The sequence below is a fragment of the Halichoerus grypus genome, chromosome 2, assembly GCF_964656455.1.
Source record: "Halichoerus grypus chromosome 2, mHalGry1.hap1.1, whole genome shotgun sequence".
Classification (NCBI taxonomy): Eukaryota; Metazoa; Chordata; class Mammalia; order Carnivora; family Phocidae; genus Halichoerus; species Halichoerus grypus.
In genome coordinates, this window is record NC_135713.1 from 73,638,691 (window position 1) to 73,662,503 (window position 23,813).

The window sequence follows — 23,813 nt, forward strand, 5'->3', positions numbered from 1 at the left end:
AGCAGAAGGCAGGAGAATTAGGGGATAGCAAAATGGGTGAAGGGAATGGGAGATACAGGCTTCTAGTTTGGGAATGAGTAAGACACAGGAATAAAAGGCAACACATAAGGAATATAGTTAATGATATTCTAATAGCATTGTATGGTGACAGATACAGCTGCCCTTGTGGTGAGCAGAGCATAACATACAGACTTGTCCAATCACTATGTGGTACACCTGAAACTAATGTAACAATGTGAGTTGACTACACTCAACTTAAAAAAAAAAAAAAAAAAAAGGAAAAAAATTGTTTGCTTTTTCTCACATTCATGATTGTTTTGAGTTAATAAATAATGCAATAATTCATTCCACTGCTATTTTTTTTAAGACACAGGGACACCTGGGTGGCACAGTTGGTTAACTGTCTGACTCTTGGTTTCAGCTCAGGTCCTGATCTCAGGGTCATGAGATCTAGCCCTGAGATGAGCTCAAGTGGAGTCTGCTCAAGATTCTCTCATCCTCTGCTCCTCCCCACCCCTCAAATAAGTAAATAAATAAATCTTTTTTCAAAAAAAAAGACTTAAAACAACATAGCAGGAGTGCTTGGCTGGCTCAGTAAGAGGAGCATGTGACTCTTGATCTCCGGGTTGTGAGTTCAAGCCCCATGTTGGGTGTAGAGATCACTAAAAAAAAAATAAACTTAAAGAGAAACATAACAGTATGGATGTTCCTCAAAAGTTGAAAATAGAGCTACCCTATGACCTAGCAATTGCATTACTGGGCATTTACCCCAAAGATACAAATGTAGTGATCTGAAGGGGCACCTGCACCCCAGTGTTCATAGCAGCAATGTTCACAATAGCCAAACTATGGAAATGCCCAGATGTCCATCAACAGATGAATGGATAAAGAAGATGTGGTGTATGTGTGTGTGTATATATATATATATATATATATATATATATATATATATATATCAGATGGAATACTACTGAGCCATCAAAAAAAAAAAAAAAATCTTGCCATTTACAACAATGTGGATGAAACCAGAGGGTTAAATTATACTAAGTGAAATAAGTCAATCAGAGAAAGACAATCATCTTATGATCTCATAGTGCAATTTAAGAAATAAAACAGGATCAGGGCGCCTGGGTGGCTCAGTTGGTTAAGCGACTGCCTTCGGCTCAGGTCATGATCCTGGAGTCCCGGGATCGAGTCCCGCGTCAGGCTCCCTGCTCGGCAGGGAGTCTGCTTCTCCCTCTGACCCTCCCCGCTCTCATGTGCTTGCTCTCTCTCATTCTCTCTCTCTCAAATAAATAAATAAAAAATCTTTAAAAAAAAAAAAAGAAATAAAACAGGATCATAGGAGAAGGGAGGGACAAATAAAACAAGATGAAATCAGAGAGGGAGACAAACCATAAGAGACTCTTAATCAGGAAACAAACTGAGGGTTGCTGGAGGGGAGGGGCCTGGGGGGATGGGGTAACTGGGTGATGGACATTAACGAGGGCACGTGATGTAATGAGCACTAGGTATTATGTAAGACTGATGAATCACTGACCTCTACCTCTTAAACTAATAATACATATATGTTAATTAATTGAATTTAAACTTTAAAAATTTTTAAAAAAGAGAAACATAGCAGTATTGGAGTAAACTGTACTACCTCACATGACACCCCATTATCAATTCCATTTCCATAAATAAAGTAACTTCTATTAACAATTTTCTGTGTATTCTTCAATCTCTGTTCTATGCACTTACATACATGTGATATACATATACATAAATTTAGGTTATATTTTGTGAAATCAAATGATCAATATTTTTCCTTTGTGTTTTTCTCTCATTTTTAAGCCCTTCCTGAGATTAGCTGAATCATGCTTTCATTTTTGTCAGTAACTTTTGAATCCAATTGAAATATATTTTTGTGTATGACATGCAGAGGAATCAACTTTTATTTTTCATAATTAGCCGATTTTGTGTATGGCCATATTAAATCCTATCTAGAAAGTCTAGACACATATTTGTACCTATATATATTTAAGCTCACCTTCCAGATGTTTATTCTGTTTCATTGTTTTAACTACTTTTTTTTTTTTTGGTCAGATTTTAACTTAATAATAAGTTCCTTCTGACATCTGACAGTTAAAGTTCCCCTTGACTTCTCTGTCAATATTTTGCTGGCTACTATTATCTCCAGCTAATTTTTTAAGACAAATTAATGAATCTATATTTTTCAAGTTCAAAATAACAGTTCTAGTGAGATTTTGATTATGACCAAATTTATAAATATTTTCAGGGAGTGCTCTATAGTTTTGCAAATGTTCATTTTTGCCCCTCGGTAAAATCAGGAAATGCCAGTTGAGAGAAATACTTGGGAATGCTCTCTAAATTTACTTGAAGCACTAAAATTGACACCTACCTCTTTTAGCCTTTAAAGTTCTTTAAGTCTTTATGTACACAGAGAAAAACTGCCATGACCTTTAAAGGACAGAAAATACAGACTGCACATGTTCTGATGACTACTTAGTTTTGAATTTTTTTTTAAATAAAGAGGAAATAATGATGCTTGCACTACAAAGTACAGAAACAACAGTCTCTGAGTTGTGTGTGTTTGTAACAGTTTGAGAGTGAGCAGGTGGAAATGGTAGAAAAAACAAAACTTGATTCTGGGTCCTAGAATATATAAATAAACAGTGTGCTATTACTCCAAGTGCAGAGGACAACTGCCGTAATAAATGTGAATCAAAAATATTTAATCTGGAAAAAGAGATAGTATTAACCCAGCAATTATGCTAAGCAGAATTTTTAGCATGCGTTGCCTGAAAGAATTAGGTAATTTCACTCCAAATAACTGAATTTTAATGAAGCTTATTATGTGTGTTATTTCTTGTTTCTATATAAGTTTGTTTATTATTCACAATGCAAAACTGTCTTAAAAAAAAAAAAGCTCAATGACACACTTATTCCTTTTTTTTTTTTTTTTTTTAAGATTTTATTTATTTATTTGAGAGACAGAATGAGATAGAGAGAACATGAGAGGGGGGAGGGTCAGAGGGAGAAGCAGACTCCCCGCCGAACAGGGAGCCCGACGCGGGACTCGATCCCAGGACTCCAGGATCATGACCCGAGCCGAAGGCAGTCGCCCAACCAACTGAGCCACCCAGGCGCCCGACACACTTATTCCTACACTGAAAGGGACAAGGTAAAATTAAGTAAAGTGTATGTCTCCTTTAGTTTTTCAATAATTAAATCAGCTTTATTATGAAGTGAAATAGCCACCTGTAACAGGGACCACTAGGCTTACAATATCCCTTTTTCCCCTTCCTCCTTCATCACAAGAACCTTAATTTTTACCTGGTTATGTTGCTGCTCAAATATAGGATAACATGCCTCAAACTCAACTGTGGATAGGTAAAGCCAAAATATTATTTGTGTGCCCTTCTTTGCCCTTTTTTCTATCCTGCTGGCTAAAGGGGGCATGTGATGGCTGGAAGTTTAACAGCTGTTCTGAACTATTAGGACAAGGGTTATACCTAAAGATGTAGGAGTGGTAGCCTGGAAGGAGTCTGGGTTCCTGATGTATATATGGAAAAGCCAGACCACCTTATCTCCAAAACAGATAAATCTCTTTCCTTTGTGAAAGAAATTAACTTCTTTCTTATTGAAAATATTTTCATTTGTTTTGTTATATGCAGCTGAAGCCACTCCCAAATTATATACCACGACTGCCCAGTAAGATTAAAGTCTGTGGGACCCACTATATTAAACTACTTTTGTACAGAAATTTCTCTTTAAATTAACATTGTTACAGAAATACACCATATCTAAGCCAATACGTATTAATTACAGAATTTTATGTCAAAGTTTCCAATACAAAATAATCATTCTTTAGACTTTGTCTTGCCCATGTTTTTTCCATTAATATCAACACTTCTGAATAGAAACAAAGAATATATTTGTAAAACCCATACACAACAAATAAAGATAATCTAATTTTCTTCCTTTTATGCATCATTTAAAAATAGTTTGGATCAGTGTTGTTTCAAAGAAAAGACTGTATACTAGTTTTAATATATACTAACCTAACTATAAAATTATATATAACATATAGATATATTAATTTTAATTTATATATGTATATGATATTTGAATGTTCATTTCTCTTGTTTTACTGCTCTGGTCAGGCCATCTAGTACAACAGTGAACAGAAGCAGTGAGAGTAGACATGTCTCATTTCTCATGTAAAGGGAACACTTCTCATGTTTCAGCATCAAGTGTGACATTTGCTGTGGTTCTTGGCAGACTCCCTTTACCCAGTCAGGAATAATGACTTTCTATTTCTAGTTTGCTAAGAGTTTTTATTACAATAGGACACTGTATTTTATCAAACTTTTTTTGTGAAATAATTAAGAAAATAATGGGTTTTTTTTTCCCTTAATCTATTAATGTGGGGAATTACCTTAATAAATTTTCTGATGCCAAGCCACTCTTTAACTTGTTGGATAAAACATCTTTGGTCATTGATACATGTTTTAAATATGTGGCTGGGTTCAGTTTTCATGATCTCATTGAGGATTTTTACATCTAATTTTACAAGTAAGATTTACCTTTAATCTTCTCTTATCATACTCCCTTCTCTGGTTTTGACATAAAGATTATCCAAGCCTTATAAAATGACTTGGGAATAAAACATTCTTCTGGACTCAATATTTTGTTCAGTTTGTACATGCTTGAAATTGTTCATAGAACTTTCCTGTAAAAATGTTTCAGCCTTTTGAGATTTTTTTGTAAATAAGTTTTTAACAAGTGATTGAATCCCTTTAATGGTTATAGAACTTCTCAATCTTTTATTTCTTCTCCAGTTAGTTCTGTTGAAATATTTTCCCAAGATTGTGCCCATTTGAGAGTTTCATTGATAATTTCGATTTAGTAAAGAGAGCAACACTAAATTTTCTGTATAGTGGAGATATTAGTCCACTTACAGAGTTAAGGGGGATTAAATGAGATACGTTGTCAGTGCCTAGGCAGTGTATTTCCCAGATAGTTCATTCTTCTTCCTTCCTTTACCACTCTGACCAGCATTCTTGGAAAGAGTTCCCATGTATCCCAGTCCCTCTTAAAACGTGGTTTCTGAAAGTGAAAAATCCTAAGAAGTGTCCTTGTACCCTGAGTGTTCATTAAAATAGTTCATCTTCACATCAGACTTTTTTTCTGGTAAATACTAGAATTCTAATGATCATTCTATGCTATACAGCTTTACCATGCTTTGATTATGCAGCTGTGGGTTTTGGGGGATTTTGGGGTTTTACTTTTTTATTTTTTGCACTAAAGACAGAAGCCCTCACAACTGCATTAAATTCTATTGGTTTTGCTCCAACCCACCTCAAATGCGTGGGACTTTGATTCTCTAATCAAATGTACCTGCTGTCCCTTCCAGCCTTTTAGTGTATGACACAGTGATCTGCTTGAGGGGTAAAACTGAATTAAAAAATTCCTCCCTTCATTGATAAGCATTTCGCAAAATTTTTCAGCCAAAGTTTGGTAAAATTTTTAATCTACCTTCTTGTTCTAGCACCCAACCCATACTTCCACTACATTTTCTGTGGATCTATATTTTTTCATTAATTTATATGAGATCTTTACTCTTTCATTCAGAACCCATACTGTCTTCAAATGTTATCATGTAAGTTCACTCAAAATATTTAAATATAATGACCTAAACAATCATGCTTTTCAACTAGGCCATGATATGTAGAGTGGGGTTTTTTTTTAAATATTGCCAGAAATGAATTTTTGATATTTTGGTGGATTTTAATGCCAAACTTCCTCCTAAAAACTTTCCTCTTTTAATCCTGATATAACTTTATTTCTAAATCTGGGAATAGAGAGGTGCTCTAGACTGAAAGTTTGTGTCCCTCCTCAAAATTCTTATGTTTGAACTCCTAACCCCCAATGTGATGACACTAGGAGGTGGGACCTTTGATAGATGATTAGGTAGTGGTGCTAGATGATGAGGGCACAGCGTCCTTCTGAGAAACACTGGAAAGCTCTTCTGTCCCTTCCATGTGAGGAAGCAATATGAAGATGGTCATCTGTGAATCAGGAAGCAGGTTCTCACCAGACACTAAATCTGCTTGATGTTGGACTTCCCAGCCTGTAGAACTCTGAGAAGTAACTTTCTGTTGTTTATAAGCACCCAGTCTATGGTATTTTGTTATAACAGCCTAAATGGACCAAGAAAAGAAGACTATAATTTTCTTATCTGATCCTATTCTGCATTTATTTCAAGATTCTCATCCCTCACTCCCATCTGTAAGTTAATGGAGAACTGAATTACCCTTAGAGTCACATGGCTATGAAGAAAGATATTAAATCTATACTGAAAATGTCTCCTTTTCCATAGTAACTCCTTTTTGGAAACAAAAGAGATAGAGAACGTTTATAGATGTTTTTGAGAGAGACAGAAATAAGGATGTTATGATCACTTAAAAATAATCAAAAGATATTTATATTTGAAATTCGCTTTCCTTTTAAAATTTTGGTTCTAATATTTGGTTTGGGATGTTGCATCTAAGAGACTCATGCTGATGCCACCTATTTGTCTAATTACAGATAAGGGAAGCTGTGAGATTCTGAAATGAAGAAATGCGAAAAGAACCAGTAGGGGCTATACCAATTATTTATCTTATAAATATTTATTCATTTATTCAATAAATAATTTCTAAGTGCTTAAAATACACCATTGACAAAATGAAGATTCCAGACCCCATGCAGCTTACATTCTAGCAGGAAAATGGACAATAAACATATAATAAGTTAATAATATTATGTGTTAGAAGGTGATTATCATCATTGAAAAAGAAAAAGGAAAGCAGAATAATAGAGAGTGAGAATGTTGGGGTAAGGTGAGCGGTAAATTGTGAGACTATAAAGGTGACACTTGACCAAGACTCACAGGTGGTCGGGAATGAGCACAGTGGCTACCTGTGGATGTCTCCAGATAGAAGAAAGAGCTAGAGGTAAGCAGCCACAAGGAGGCAAATGTGCTTGAATCAAGTCAGTGGAGCAGCTCAGGCAGGTAATGGCGATTGGATCAATAGAGCTCTGTGGGTCACTATAAGGACTACGGCTTGTGGTCAAATGGAGTCACTGCAGAGTCTGAGAAGAATGGCAAGATTGGACTTACATTTCAAACGAATCATTCTGGCTCCTTTATTGAGATTGGACTTGGGGGGAGAATGGGGAAGCAAATATATAAAGCAAGGAAAGTATATTCTTATTATATATTATTATAAATTTAGTTATAAATTTATTTCATTAATTTAATTTATGAAATCATTATAGATTTATATTATTAAAAATCACTACATTGTTATTATTTTTATAAGATTTTAAGATTTTATATCATTTTATCTTTTTCTGTCTAATCCCAGTAGCTCAATCCAACGTGGTAGCAGCTGAGGTAACACGTGGTTGGATTCTGAGTGTATTTTAAAGGTAGAGAAAGTGGGATATACTAATGGACTGTGTATGAGATGTGAGAGACTAACTAGAAAATCTCTCAAGCAGAAGAAGTAAAGGAGAAACAGGAAACAGATAGGGTTGTAAGACACCCGGGGACAGACCTAAGAAAGAATATTGATTAGTTCTTGCTCTTTACCCCACCTAGTGATAATAAAACCTGTGATCCTTTAACATGTTAAAGAATATCCTCCAACAAGAAACTGGAACACTCCATTTAGAGATACCTCTGAAGCCAGACAAGTTGCTTCAAAATTGATATATTAGTACAGTGAATCCCTCTGGTTTTCCTTCCAAAATAAAAAGAGGAGGAGGCAAAAAATACAGTAATAAAATACAGTGAGGACCTTGAAGATTGATATAGTCCAGAGTTACTAGCTGAAGATATTTTGTGTAGTGATATTTTTTACAATAGCATCTATGTTTTATAGGTCAAAATAAAGAAGACCTGTTCTGTCTCACACCAAATTTAATGTCCTCTATGTCCTGGAATGCCAAAACATCTCTCTTTGTGAACTGTCACATCTCTGGCTGATGGCAGCTCTGCACTGGCGACAGTGAGTACGAAGCCGATCTGCTACAGAGCAGAGAAGTAAACAGGAGGGCAAGGGGAAATGAAAACAAAGAATGAACTGGGATAGATGTAATATTAAATCTGATAAAAGTATTTTTTATACTCTTTAATTATAACAAACATCTATATTTAAAGGTGTGGGGTTTTTTCTCTTTTTAGAAAAAACCTATGTAGACTACATATGGTTAATTTACTTTTCCTTCCTTTTTTCTTTCTGTTGCAGTAATCTGACTGCAGGTTGTTATACTTTGCCAACAGCTATCCCAGGGGGAAATATTAAAAAACAAAAACCGAAAACTGAAAAATCAGCACCCATCTGCTCCTTCAACACCAGCACCATTTCAATGATATTTATAATTCCTTTTAATGGTAATAAAGTATCTGCTCACTGATTAATAATCTAAAATACAGTAAAACAAAACCAAACAAATGGCCCCAATATAAGAAAGTGGCATAAGAAATAAGTTTGGACATAATGCTGTACCTATCAAAATGAAAAAAAGCAACATTTTTATGGGCAGAGCATTGAGGTGTGTATTTAAAGATGTAGTGTCTAGTCAACAATGGCAGTACACATTCTTTTTTCTTCCGAAAAACTTGATTATATTACTGTGAAATCATTTGTCTGATGTCTTAATTGAAAATTGCATTCTGGTAGCCACCTTCTATCCTGCTATTTCATCTGGTTGTAGTACTACTGGATTTGTCATATCATCATGAAAGATGGATTTAATCGGTGTCAACCCAAGAATCTTTTCTCAATCCCATCCACCCAAACCTCTAATAACGTTTCATCATCTTAAGCCTCTGCATTTTTAAAGACAGACAGAAGGAGGCTCCCCACAGCTAGTTCCACAAACACATCACCTGGCACAAGTTACACATGTGATACACTTTTATTTTCAGCCACTAAATGCATTTCAAAAGTACCAGAAATAGAAATACTTCTGGCCTAGACAGGGTGTCTGTGGAGTTTAACTCTTTCCAGTAATGAATTTCTGAAACTTTGGAGGGGGAGGGGGAGAAGCAGTGTTTCTACGTGTAATCTTTGAACACAAACTTTGAAAACTAGAACCAGTTTTGATAGAAAGTAAATGCAACTTCATATAGAGAGGACTTCTGGGAGAAGAGTAATGTTCTATTTCTTGACCTGGGTGGTGGTCCCATAGGAATTTATGGCTGTTCCCCAAACTGTCTAAGCTTTATGCATGCATCTGTATGTATGATATATATCACAGTAAAAAAACTAATAAAATTTTCTTTAAAGATCTTTAGGAGTTCAAATACTTTGGTGTACTACTTCTGAGATTCAGGGAGTTGGAGGTGATATTTCAAAGATCATTCCAGACCTCTGATTCTGTATTTATTACATATTAGTGCATCCATCACTGTCGGCTCTCTACATTAAAGAATATTTAAAGGTGAAAAACCAGAAACTCTTCCATCTTAATCAAGATTTTTAATCAAGAATTAAGAATATTCATGACATATGTGTTATCCTAACAGATTAGTATATGAAGCAGAGGCTGCAATTATTTTCTTCCTATTTTTATTTGCTGATCATGGACAGAAACGCATTATGAAACAACCCTTCCCTTTGAACTCACAATAAATTAAAACAAAAGCAAACATCCACCTTGAAAGTATAATTAACAATGATGCTACATTTCTCTTATAAATAATAAGAATTATCATTCAACTAAAACTTAATGAGTTTACATAAGCTTCTCTGCCACACAGGAAGAAAACAAAAGTTAAGAAACTATTAAATCATGGTCACATTTCTTCTTCCCTTCTCTCCATTATATTCAACTGAATTTATCATTTTACTATCTACTAACTGGTATTTTAGAAGGAACAACATAAAAGTATCTTTAAATGTAGCTATTTAAAAAAAAAATCTTAAGTATTTATGTTGTTTATATTCTTCCCCTTTGGGTAGCAGTAATTCATGTCTAAAGAACTTAATAACCATTCTTTAGAACTGGTAGGACTAAAGATGGTCAAAACATATGTAGACTTAAAAAGGCTGTACCAAAATACAAAAATGTCGTGATGTTTAAAGTCAATGACCACTAATCTGTAAATTGATGATACTTACTCATTTATTTATTTTTTTAACTATTGGAAAGGATGGCAAACAATTTTAAAACCTTAAGAATGAACTTGATAAAATCAGTTTCTTTCCATTTTAGGAGTGGGCAAACAAATAAAAACAGAATGAACTTGATAAAATCAATTTCTTTCCATTTTAGGAGTAGGCAAACAAATAAAAACATGTGTGACTAAATATTCTAAATGTAATCTTGTTTTTAAAATGTTTAAATATTTTCCCTTGAAAAGTTACAAAAATGGATACTCATTCCTGTAAATGCATGATGACACCACTCACATAAAATATTTCTTTAGGCCATGGCATTTTTTTCAGTGTTACGCTATAATTTAAGGTGAGCTACATAATGGATTGCATTATAATGAATCATACAGCTCTTCAAATGACTTATCTAATTTCACTTTCCAGTGCATATATAAAACCACATATATAATTATGTTGTTTTTCTATATGCCTCTTAGGTTTCTTCTAATTAATTTTAATGTGGTTCAGAATCCTTCTCTCTTCAGCTGTGAAAAATATAAATAGTGAAACAGAGGCAACTAGTTATTAATGTACCTTTTACATTTATTTAATTGACAAGAATGCATTTAGTTTCTTAAATTAATCCCCTAATATATTACATTTTATGCTTTCATTTAATCAGTTGCATCTTAGAAGAGAAGTATATTTGTGGCTTGAAATTATTCTAAGAGCAAGTACTGTAAGATTAAACAATTCATTAATTTGGGTAAAAAAGTACAACATAAGTTATTGAAACTTATTTCCTTCAGACACTACGTTAGCCTCTGGGAAAACAAAGATAAACAGAAGTCATGCTGTCCTGGCTTTCACTGCGGCAGTCAGGGGTGATAATACACGGATGGAAGACAAACCTTACAAGGCAACGTGAGAAGGTCTATAAGAATAGCAAATACAACATGTGTGATACTAAGAGGATGAAGCGAGGAGATGATGGAAAGATCGGGAAAGCCTTCTAAAATATGTAATAATTAGTGAATTCTTAATAGGAAGTAAGAAAGTAAAAGCACATTAGGGAATGACAGTCCATCAGCATCTGGCAGATCCGTGAGTGGAGGAAGAGGTAGAATGTGGCATTGGCTCAACTCTGGGTACATGAAAGTTGTGAGTGCAGCCAGGCTACTAGGCATCAGGGACAGGATCAAGGGAAAAAGGCACAAGAAGGAAGAAACAGCTCCATCTTTCATCATGAAGTGAGTGGTCTTCACCCCCCACCACAGTCATACACTGCTCTCTCACTATTTGCTGTTCGGGTGTATTCATAGTAAATGGTTTCACTCATTTCAGTTGTTCCTTGTTCACCTTTTTCACAAGATGGTACATTTCAAGAGAGCAAGGAGCTGTATTGCCAGCCCCTAGAATAATGCCTGGCATGTACTAGGCACTCGATAATATTGTTGAACAGAGGAATTAAATCAGTAAGAAGAGAGAAGTAAAAAGGGAGATGAAGAATGATGTGAAGAGTGGTCCACACAGAAAACAGGATTAGAGAATAATGAACCACCGTCTCAGATGTTACCCATGGCACCAACCCCTAGGCTAATCCAGAAAGCTAATCCAGAAACCATCACCCAGCAAAAAGTTCAAAAAGAACATTCTGAAAAGGCTATACCTATCATGTACTGCAAGAGCTTGTCAGATTGAAAGCCAGAACATCAACTGCATTTTACACATATTGCTATTTCAAGTGAAAAGTGAAAAAAAATACATCTGTAATGGGGAATAGTATAATTGAGAGCTTATTCAAATAAGTGGCTTTTTCAACATAAAATATTAATCTTTTCAATAATCATATTTGCCAGAAAGAAATGGAATACTATTGTGTGAACCATAAGTTCAAATTCCTACCCTGAGCACTTAAGTTTTTTTCAGTCATCACTATATTAATCTGCCCTTTTTGCATTTTACTGCTGTTATGTTCAAAAATTCAATCTCCTAGACAAATGGCAATTCAGGAACACAATTCAAGTGATACATTATTCCCTTTGACTACAAAGGTATATTTTCCCATTCAGATTTTTTTCATTCAAATCTGGCAAAAGCTGTTATATCACACAAAATACACTCTCTGCTTTCTCAACCTACTGTAACATAAAACAAATTCTACAATTCCCTCATCCTTTCTCTGAAACACTTAAAATATATTTTAAATTTAAATTAAATCACAGATAAACGTTATTTATGTTATTTTCTTTGACATTAACTTGAATATTTTAATTGTATTCAATGTATCTGGTAGGTTAAATGTAAAATGTCACAGGCCTTGTTATTTAAATTCCATATATGAAAACCATCTTTACCTGAAATATTTTGACATACACAAGGCAACACTGTACCTAGTATTACTGATCAGCAAAAATTAAGTATCTTTTGGTATTATAATTCCCCCTGTTCCGGGGGCGGGGGGGGGGGGGCGTCTTCCAGTTCCAGTACATTTCTATCTACTTCATCTTTAGAAATGTGAATCTTGCAAAAAGAAATGGTGAACTTAAAAGGAGAAAATTATGCATGTTCTTGTTTGATGAAGAATCTCCCCTGAACAATTTACAGCCTCAATTCCAATAACAAGGAAGTTTTTTCTGCCTGACAACCCAGCCACCACCAATGACAGATACACTCTTTAATGAGTCGGCAGCTGAGTAAATTTCTTTAAGTGTACCCAAATCCCATCTTGGGATTCATAACCATGAATAGATGGTTATCAGTTAATACTTAGCTTATACATAGTCACAGAAGCCAATGTGCACACTCCTGAAAAGAGAAGGAAGGAGCTGCATGACTCTAGCCATGTCCTATAAACCTCGGGACTGCCATCCTTTAAACAGTGAAAGCGAGATGAGGCAATATAAATAAAAACACTGTGGAAATTATAAAAAATGCTACACACACACACACACACACAAGATTCATATTATGACAGTACTGACTGAAACAATGTGAAGGATGTCATTGATTTCTTGTTCCCTTTCATGTAAGATTGGAACCACAAGGGGAAAAACGCCGAGACTAAAAAAATAACAGAAATGGTCCCTTTGCACTGGTCTCTGTATACAATATAGGCAGCGCTGAAGGCACATAAGTAGTTAGATACCATCTTCTCATGTTCTCATGCCCGGGTTATTGTAATTGTCTCCCAGCTCAGCTCCCTGCTTTTGCCCTTGCCACCTTATAATCTGTTCTCAATGCACAGCAATCAAAGTAAGCCTTTGGTAAAGCAGCTCATATCTCGCTGCTTAACACCCCTCTCATTTGGGTCAGATTAAAAGTGAGAGTCATCACCCTGGCACGCCAGGCCCTACAGAGGCAAACTCTCCACACCCCAGCCTTCCTCATGGGTCTCTCCTCCCTCCACCCTTTCCCCTGCTCCCTGTCCTCCAGGCACACTGGCCTTCTTGCTGTTCTTTACACAAGCATGCTCCCACTTGCTGTTTCCTCTGCCTAGAATATTCTCACACCACGTATGTATCCGTGTGGTTTCCTCTCTTGCTCAGTTCAGGTCTGTGCTCACTCAATTGCCACCTTCTCAGTGAGGTCTTCATTAACCTTGATATTTAGAATTGCAAACTTCCCCATGTTCCTGGGATCACCCATCACCCTTTACGACTCCAAAGTATTCAGTCTCATTACAATATGACCTATTTTACTTATTACTTTGTTTAATTTCTGACTGTAAGCTCTATGAGAGCAGAGATTTTTGTATGCTTTCACTGTTATACCCCCAATACTTAGCACAGTGCCTGGCACATAGCAAGACCTCAGTAAATATTTGTTAACAGATATGCAACTTTCACACATATACATGTTTGAGCTACCTGTAAACCATTACAGTATTATAACAAACTCTTCTGAACTAAGGTTCAAGCTAAATGTTCCAAAAAGAAGGGGTACTCGCTTCAGCAGCACATACGCTAATATTGGAGTGATACAGAGAAGAGCAGCATGGCCCTTGTGCAAGGGGCCAAAAAGAATGGGAAAAGATTATACAAAAATGAACAACAACAAAAAAATGAGGAACAAAAGTGAGATTTTTAAAAATCATCCAAAACAAAATAAACTAATTGACATTAAACTCAGGAGAGTTCCAACACATTCATAAAACCTTTTACTTACTTAGTCAATGTAGAATTAAAGAACACATGATAAAGTTTGTATTTCAGCCATTACTCTCTAATGGCTTCTTGGATAATCACAAATTTAATGTGTAGGATGTGTTCTCAGAAGATGTGAGCCCTTGGGGACAGGTGTGGGGAAGCCAGTACCCTTCACCCTGTTAATTCTAGGCTCCACTCACTGGAATGTGAAGATACCAAGCTACCTTTCAAGTACTGATAGCAAAAGAATTAAGTACTTTTAAAAGAAATGCTCATTTCTTCTACGAAACCAAGTCTTGCAAAAAGATCTGACAAAGTTATGATTTTTACAGGACTAACCTTATTGAGTCCTGGTATCAAACATACTTTTATGTCATTTATCTCAATGGCCACATCAAACAGAAAAGTGGAGTTATCCTTCATATGGTGTTTGACCCCCACGGTGTGTTCTTTCCCTTCCCTAACATCCTATAACACGGATGACCTTTATATAACAAGCTTTGTACTATAACTGTTTCTTGTATGTCCATATTGTTTCTACATGAGAGATGCTTGAGGGCAGAAATCCTCGAGTAAGAAATACTCAATTTAACAAGGATGAATCCATTTATAACATCATCAAAGAAAAACAAGCAAAAAATGTTTCTAAATAATAGAAAGCAGAGCTGTAAGCACCAACAGGGCCTCTTCATTTCCCCAACCAAGAGAAGTCAACAGGAAGGACTCTTGGCAAAGATATGATCCCCGCGGGCGCCTGGGTGGCTCAGTTGGTTGAGCGACTGCCTTCGGCTCAGGTCATGATCCTGGAGTCTCTGGATCGAGTCCCGCATCGGGCTCCCTGCTCAGCAGGGAGTCTGCTTCTCCCTCTGACCCTCCCCCCTCTCGTGTGCTCTCTCTCGCTCTCTCATTCTCTCTCTCAAATAAATAAATAAAATCTTTAAAAAAAAAAAAAAAAAAAAAAAAAGATATGATCCCCGCAAAATTTGCCTGTAGGAGCCTCAGCTTCTCATATATTCATTTTCTAATAATACAGTCAATGAAACATTATCATCCTTATTTTACACTGTGAGGAAACAGCGATTTGAGTGAAGCGACGAACTTTAACCTGTTCGAAGTGACAGAATGTCTCAGAAGAAAGAAAAGACTTAATCCCAGGGCTGTCTGACTCAAAAGCTTGTGCTTCTTGTTACTGAGCTCTGCCTCCCGTTGGTCTAGAGTTGATTACGTACGCAGCTGTGTGGTTCATATATTTTCATGTGAATGAGTTCCCCACAACTTATCCCTCTAACCTCTTGCAAAGAAGCTGTATATCTAATTACAGGATAAAGAGCAGTATGTAAGAATAAGAGAAAAGGAGGATAATATTTGGGAGGAAGTGGACGTGCAAGCCCCTGAAACTGTACTAGACTAGCTTGGCCTTGCCCTAGCTATGGGCACGGGTCAATGTCAGGCCTGCCTTAAAACCATACTAGCTCCAATAATATGTTAGTCTTCTTGTTAAGAGGAATTACTGTCTATCCCCAAATAATCAGTACACTGCCAGATAAAGGAGGGCTCAATTATCAAGACAGAGAAAAGTTCCCTAAGTTATAATCATGGTTAAATTTGGACATCTATAAATTTTCCAGGTTATAAAGAACTAGTGGACAGCCCTGAGACTGTCTTTAAAGCTGGGTTTCAAGGGAATATAGAACCACTGGTGACTAAGGCAGTAAGATGAAAACACAGAGCATGTCATAGGAAAAGTGAATGACTGGAAGAAGTGTGTATAAGAAGAAGAAAGAGAAAGAGGAAGAGAGACAGATTAGTTCCTATAAAAAATGGCAGTGTTATAACAAAATGCCTGAATTTCACTTAGCATCATAACATAATTTAAGAATGGTATCATATTAGCATAGCAGTAAATTTTTTCTGGTTAAATACTAAATGGGGAAAGAGTTACCATATTGTTAGATATTTACTGTGTGCTAACAATGTTACCCAGAGAAAAACACAAACTACACCCACCAGACTTAAAAACTGTATGAAATATATTCATATTATTCATATCATCACAATTACTTTTAGCTATTAATAATATATTTCTACACACATACAGATATATGCATGTTTTGGCAATTACCTAAAAATAATTCAAGCTAATTCCCTAAAGATTTAATCCATGTTGAAATGTGTCCTTAAAAAAGCTGATGGCATACTTTTTGTAAAACAGAGTGCAGTAACAAAGGGTCACACTTTAAAGATATGCATATTAAGCTACATTTCTCTTTCATACATCTTGTCTGCATTTTCAAAATTGAATAATAAGCATGGTATTTTTAACAAGATAATGTTCACTTCCTTTGCATATAATAAAAATGTCAGAATCTTAACTTTTTATGCCTACATAATGGATTACAAGGTTATAAAAATGTATTCAATATAAAGGTTTCCATGAGTTTTATAATAAAATGACCAGGAGAAATGAAAATGAGATTAAAAACCAAAAGAACTAGATTCTAGTCCAGGCTCTGCCACAAACTATCTGTGTGACCTTGATCTAAATGAAGAATGTCAAATCTTTGGCCTCCAAGCAGCCAAAATCCCAACTGACCAGAGCTGACACGGAAGTTGAAACTTATCCATCCCTAGGCTGGTACCTTAACTACACTGAACTTCATATTCTGAACTATAAATTGAGAGAGTTGGCTTCTGAGTTACCTTGTGACCCTGACACTCAGATTACCAAAAAGAGCAGAGTCAGAAGTCTACCAACTGGGGCACCTGGGTGGCTCAGTTGTTAAGCGTCTGTCTTCGGCTGAGGTCATGATCCCAGGGTCCTGGGATCGAGTCCCGCTTCGGGCTCCCTGCTCAGCCGGGAAGCCTGCTTCTCCCTCTCCCACTCCCCCTGCTTGTGTTCCCTCTCTACCTGCCTCTCTGTCAAATAAATAAATAAAATCTTAAAAAAAAAAAAGTCTACCAACTGATGAGTATTATTCCTATAAAACTGTGAGACTCCTGTTGGCCCTCCATTTTTTTCAAAGCAAAAATGCTTAATTTGCTATGTACAGTATTTTTAATTAGTAGAAGATGAGTGTATGCCAGCTGGACATAAGCCTGGGTTACAGGCAAATATTTACCAGCAGACTGAAAGAACCCTATATATGTTATTAGACCAGCGCACTACTGAGATGATATAAGGCCAGGGCCCAGAAAGAAGAACTAAGAAAATTCTTTCTAGATTCTGAGATTTCTAAAGGTAATATACACATGGACAATCTGTATACATTTGGATAAAATATAAGATATATTCAGAATTATTTCTAAAAACAAAAAGCTCCTATCTGCTAATTTTTGGCTCTTTTATTTAAAGACTACATGTAAAAAATCCAAAAGGGATTGTTTGTTTAAATGAATATATTCTCAAACATGTTCTCAAAATTTAGCAACTTTAATCGTTAATTATAATCACTAAAAGCTTAGCTTTAAAAAATGAAATAAATAGGGACGCCTGGGTGGCTCAGTCGGTTAAGCGGCTGCCTTCGGCCTGGGTCATGATCCCAGGGTCCTGGGATGGAGTCCCACCTCGGCTCCTTGCTCAGCAGGGAGCCTGCTTCTCTCTCTCTCTCTCTCTCTCTCTCTGCTTGTGCTCTCTCTGTCAAATAAATAAAATCTTAAAAAAAAAAAAAAATGAAATAAATAAAGAGTAGCCTACATTGGAGTACCCAGAAAATGTTTTATACATATGACTTTGAGCCAAAATTCAGAATACCCAGCCTCTATCATAAGAGTCACATCTTTATTAGTAATAGCTAATTACTACTGAGTACTTAGCATGCGCTAAGCTCTTTGAATTGTTATATATCTTTGAGTCTTGAAAATAACCCAGTGAGGTAGGAACTTCTCATCTGCAAGTGTAGTTGATTAAGTCATATATGTTTTCAGCTAAGAGCCATATTACACTACCTTGGAGATTACACAGCTTCATTCTTCTTCTTCTTCTTTTTTTAATAAAAAAGCAAACAAATAAATAACCAATGATAAATATCAAGGCCTCAGCTGCAGTCAGCATGTATTCATAGAGCTGTCCAAACCCAAACCGAAACCCAGCCATCTGCATTTCCATTTCTGCCTGCAATGACCTAGGAAACCAAACTTAGTGAACTAGGAAACACCTTCTATATGCCACACACTGTTAGATACGATTCAATCTCATGTAACCCTCACCACTGCCCTGGATGTATATTACCAGCCCCATCTTACAGATGGGAAAACTGAGGCTCAGAATGGCTAAGTAACTTACACTAGGCAGTCAGAGAGCAGGTACTAAATCAGGACTCTGATGTCCAAGTCAGTATTCCATAGGGTGTACCCCGGAGTTTCTACAGCACAGACACAATAGATATTCAAGCTTATGATCAGACGCCATCAAGACAAGGTAAAGGCATAGACAGTGCAGTACATCGAAGATGAAAGGGAAATGAATAGAACAACTTAGAAAAAGCTGAGCATAATTTCAAAGGAAAAAAATTACAACAAATATCAAGTAAAGTTTTGCTTTACAATAATACTTGCTTTCTAATATCTAAATTATTCAATGTAGTACAGGGTAGTGTTTATATTAAACTCACAGTGACCTTCAAAAGGTACTGTAGTTTATATTTTATAGTCCATTGGAATCCTATCTATTAAAGAAAGTTTGCGTCACAAAACAGACTTGGGATATTTCAATTTACAAGCATTTTCTAAAAGTAATAATATTTGTCTACAATGTTCAGTCATTATTCATGTTAGGATATAATTAACAATAAAGGGGAATAAAAACATTAGAATATGATCAGGAATGTGTTATAAAACAAGTTTACTAAGATCTTATCTTGGTTTATTTTCCAAGGATCATAATGTCTCAATATACCTGTATTGTCCTCCCGGGGAAATAACAGATGGCTTGTTGATAGAGGATAGGAAAGAGAAGAATAGAACACTTCTTGACCTTTATTCCTTTTACACTAAAACTAACTGGCTCAGAAAGTTTTTAAGTACCAGGCGATATGCTTAAACTGAAAATATTTCTTAATATACTTTTCTTTTGAAGTAGTAAAAATTAAGGACATTAAAAGGAAATTTTTTCATGTATGGTTGAATGGCTTATAAAAGCATCTATGTATCACTGTGTCCTAAATTCAGTTTATTCATCATATTCCTTCAACAATACTATCATTGAAGAACAAAGATGAGGAGCAACTAATGTTAACTTTCTCAGAACAGAATACTTTCTGTTAAAGCCTCTGAATTTCCTAATCCAATAGACAGAAAGAGGTCTAGGGTCTGCATTTTCCATTCCAAGAGTGTCAGTTACATTGTAAGACCAGTTAAAGAACATAGGATTACTAGCTAGAACATTTAGAAGCAAATTAGTATCTTTAAGGATTGCAGTCCCAACACAGTGCTAATCCCATTACCTAAGGAAAGGTTTGAGGCTGACTCTCTAAATGGATTGTAAGAGGTAGGCAATCGCTGGTGTGTCTCAAATATGTTCTCTACCGAGGGCACCAGCAGCTCACAGTGGCTTCAAATGTTTTCTAATCACAAAATTTTTAAAACACTGACCCTCTATCTATAGAGTCAAACAAGCTCCCCTTATTTTATGCCAAATACACCCACAAAATGATTTAAATTGTAATTAATTATGGCACACTATAAACAATGAAAGAATCCTGGACCTCCATTCCTCAAGTCCCTTGTATCAGAAAGATAAAAAATTACATACAGAGGGAACATATCTCTTTAGGAAGAAAGCTTCTCATTCTACATAAATACTAAGCTAAAAGTTTTTCTAATTTACAAGAAAGTGTGGGCAGTAAAATATCTTCAAGTAAAAATAAGGACCTATTAGAATAGGCTTAAATAACTTTAAAGAAAATATAATTTATTACATTACTTTAAATCTCCAGATGACAACAGATTTGTAGAGTTTAGTAAAAATAGTAAGCTATAACAGCAACTAACATTTTTGGAAGTTCTTACTTTGTAACAGTTTGCAAATATTGGATTCTTATCTTTATTTTAAAATGGTGAAAAACATGGCTTTATTGGGTTAAGTAATTTATCCAAAACTACAATGCCAGAAAATGCTAAAGTCAGAATTCAAACCCAGGCTTTACTATGCATAAATCATTTTCATAATCTCGTTTACATCTCATAATACTCTAACCCTAGAAGGTAGTATTATTCTCATATTTACCCTTATTACCTGTGGTGAAGTTGAGATTCAAAGAGGTTCCAAGACTTGGCCAAGTTCACACAGCCTGTACTCTTGGAGCTTGAATTTTGGGCTATGTAAATGGTCTCCTGGCACCACATTAGATGGTCTTTCCAGCATATCACGCTGCTGTTAAAATCTGGCATTAGATATTTGATCTTCTACAAAAGCAAACAGTAAATGGCCAGGTTCCTATTAAACATGTCATTGATTCTCTTCAGATTCTGTTCTCTTAAGCTATTAAGAATATATTTGATTTAGTTAATATTTAATTTCTTACCCAAGACTTAGATCTAAATTTTGCAATGTTGAACAAAAGATAACAGTATTATGGAATCTAAAAACCACTCGTGTCTAGGGAGATCCATTATCCAAGGTTTCTTCTCAGAAGTCCTTTAAGGAAATGTTTGATGTTTAAAATAAAACTATTAGCCATTTAATTCATATATTTGAGGATGCTTAAATTAGATTCTTACATTTTCTATTAACTTGCACAAGAGTCTGACATGTTACAAGTCAGGAGCTGGAGGGCTCCCAAAGAGCATCATTGCTCAAGTAGAAAAGGCATTTCCTTTCCAGTTGTTGAGTTTCTTGGGTCTTAGGAAGCCCACAGAGGTCTTTTGTCAAACAGGTACCTGTATCAGTAGTGGATAATTTCCTATTCCTGACCACTTCAGCATCTGACAGGGTCTCCCGAAGTCTAACTTGCCATCTAGACACAGGTTTATAGATCAGCAAAAATATGCTAACTACATGGACTAGAACACAAAAGTGTTCGTTTACAAAAAGCCCTTATTCTATAAAGTTTGCATTTCTTAATAAAAGAATAGAGGTCAAAAGAGCTCATAAATTTTTAAGTAATTTAGTTCTACTCCCATAAAACTAATTAGGAAACACTGTCACCTGTATTTAACAGTTCTGAAGCTTCCCTTTCCTTGCCTAAAAGAAACAAAACATTTAGCATATATTAAGCAGGAAGCATAACAAATTCACCAATGCAATGGTCACAGCAAAACAGTAAACTTAATAACAGGAAAAGTAACCAGATGCCAGCTATCAACAGTTATATATGGTACCAATTAATTACACTCAGCTTTTTAATATCATAAGTGTTGGGAAAATATTTAAAGACTAAAATTGGAGGATTCTCTATTTGGTGTGAGGGAGTTTAAATACACAGTGACTATTCATCCTAGTGACTATAACAAATGACAACTTCCATTTGTACAGAGAATGAATAAGATAAAGGACTACAGCTATAAAGTTTAGCCTGGATTCATTATAAAATTCTATTCTTCATAGGTTTATTAAAATGTTATAAGAATAAATACTATATATTTGTAAATGTTTGCAGAACCCTTCTCCCATGGCATATCTATTTGGTTTCACAAGCTATGCTCATGAACACTTGTCTCTTATTTTCCTAAATATTTATGAATAACATAGTCTTTAACTCAACAGCATTTTTCTTGGCATAGCTCTTCTTCCAGATGCAGCATCAAGTATGGTCTTGAATTAAGAATCAAGTAACATCTTTAATGCTGCTTTCCTAAGCCATCTGCTAGTTTTGTGAGGTTTTAATACACCAAATGTCATCTTAAATGTTTCCATTTCCAATGCTCCCAACCACAATAAGATAAATTAATGCCTAATAAACTAGGAACACACAAAGAAAAGATAAAGTAATGAAAGTTTAAGTATTTTTCTACTAAATAGAGAAGGGGGAAGAACTGTTATCTTTTTCATGGTCAGAGTCTGTTGGATATATAGTTACTTCCCTTTCTGTGACTGGACTATCCCATGTTCAGACTCTGTTATAAAGTATACATGAGAATAGGTCTATTAAAAGTTAACCTATAAGCATGGAATGTAAAGATTTATGGTAAACTAAAACTCAGGACCACTGGATTTTAAAGCTTGATTCTGGTTCATTTCAGTTTCTTTCTTCATGGGCACTCTTAGAAAAAAAATGCCCAAAGGAAAAGAAAGGATCCATAACTCTTAAATTCCTAGTCAGGTATGCTCTAAGACTACTTGGTTTTAATTGTTCACCCGATTGTAGTTTGACATCTGTTCCAATGCTCCTTCCAGGAATCAAGGCACAGATACAAGAAAGAATTACTCAACCAGTTGTTGAAGTCTTCCCTGTCTAATTATTTCCCACATTTAAGTTCTACATGATAGTTCCATACTTAAAATGAAACATTCTAAGGAGAAAAAAAATATTTTAGGCTTTGATTTTAAAATTAGGGGAATAATATACCATTAATTCCTACTTACTTTTTTTTTTTCTTAGAGAGAGAGAGAGACAGAGAGAGAGAATCTTTTTTTTTTTTTTTAAAGATTTTATTTATTCATTTGAGACAGATACAGAGAGAGAGAGAGAGAGAAAGCATGAGCAGGGAGAGAGGCAGAGGGAGAGGGAGAAGCAGGCTCCTCGCTGAGCCAGGAGCCCAATGTGGGGCTCGATCCCAGGACCCTGGGATCATGACCTGAGCCGAAGGCAGACGCTTAACCATCTGAGCCACCCAGGTGCCCTGAAAGAGAGAGAATCTTAAGCAGGCTCCACACCCAGCACAGAGCTTGATGGCAGGGCTCAATCTCAAAACCCTGACATCATGACCTGAGCCAAAATCAAAAGTCAGACGGCCAACAGACTGAGCCACCCATGAGCCCCACTACTTACATTTTTAAAAATATTTTTTCATTTTTTCCTGTAACTCTCTTCCTTTAAGTAAGGTAAGATTTTGTAGCAATTTATGACTGTTTCAACACAATGTTGCTATTAAATAAACACTGTGATTTTATTCTGATCTGTAACAACTTCCCATATTCCTAAAATTTTCTGCTTTGATAAGATAAATGTGAGAGATCTAATTCTAAAGTAGCTAATGCTTTTTCTTTATATTTTCTCTATCTTCTCTGTAATTCTACACTCTTCATTCATTCTTCTCTTCTCCACCAAAATTTTCTATTTCAAAGAGATAACTTTTGAGAATTATTTTTTTGTTCTCAATATTGTACAATTCTTTTTTTTTTTTTTTTAAGATTTTATTTTTATTTATTTGAGAGAATGAGATAGAGAGAGCATGAGACGGGGGAGGGTCAGAGGGAGAAGCAGACTCCCTGCTGAGCAGGGAGCCCGATGTGGGACTCGATCCCAGGACTCCAGGATCATGACCTGAGCCGAAGGCAGTCTCTTAACCAACTGAGCCACCCAGGCGCCCAATATTGTACAATTCTGTGGAAACATTCTCTATCACATCC

The 23,813-nt window shown here is 35.6% G+C and overlaps 1 protein-coding gene and 1 non-coding gene across 15 annotated transcripts in view; one reads left to right on the top strand and one right to left on the bottom strand.

Moving 5' to 3' along the window:
* Window positions 1-23,813, bottom strand: part of PAM (peptidylglycine alpha-amidating monooxygenase) — a 281,035-nt gene that overhangs the window by 178,367 nt on the left and 78,855 nt on the right. The window lies entirely within an intron of this gene.
* Window positions 14,099-14,204, top strand: LOC118539010 (U6 spliceosomal RNA). Its single transcript, XR_004918893.1, has one exon. It is a non-coding gene; the product is annotated as a U6 spliceosomal RNA (small nuclear RNA).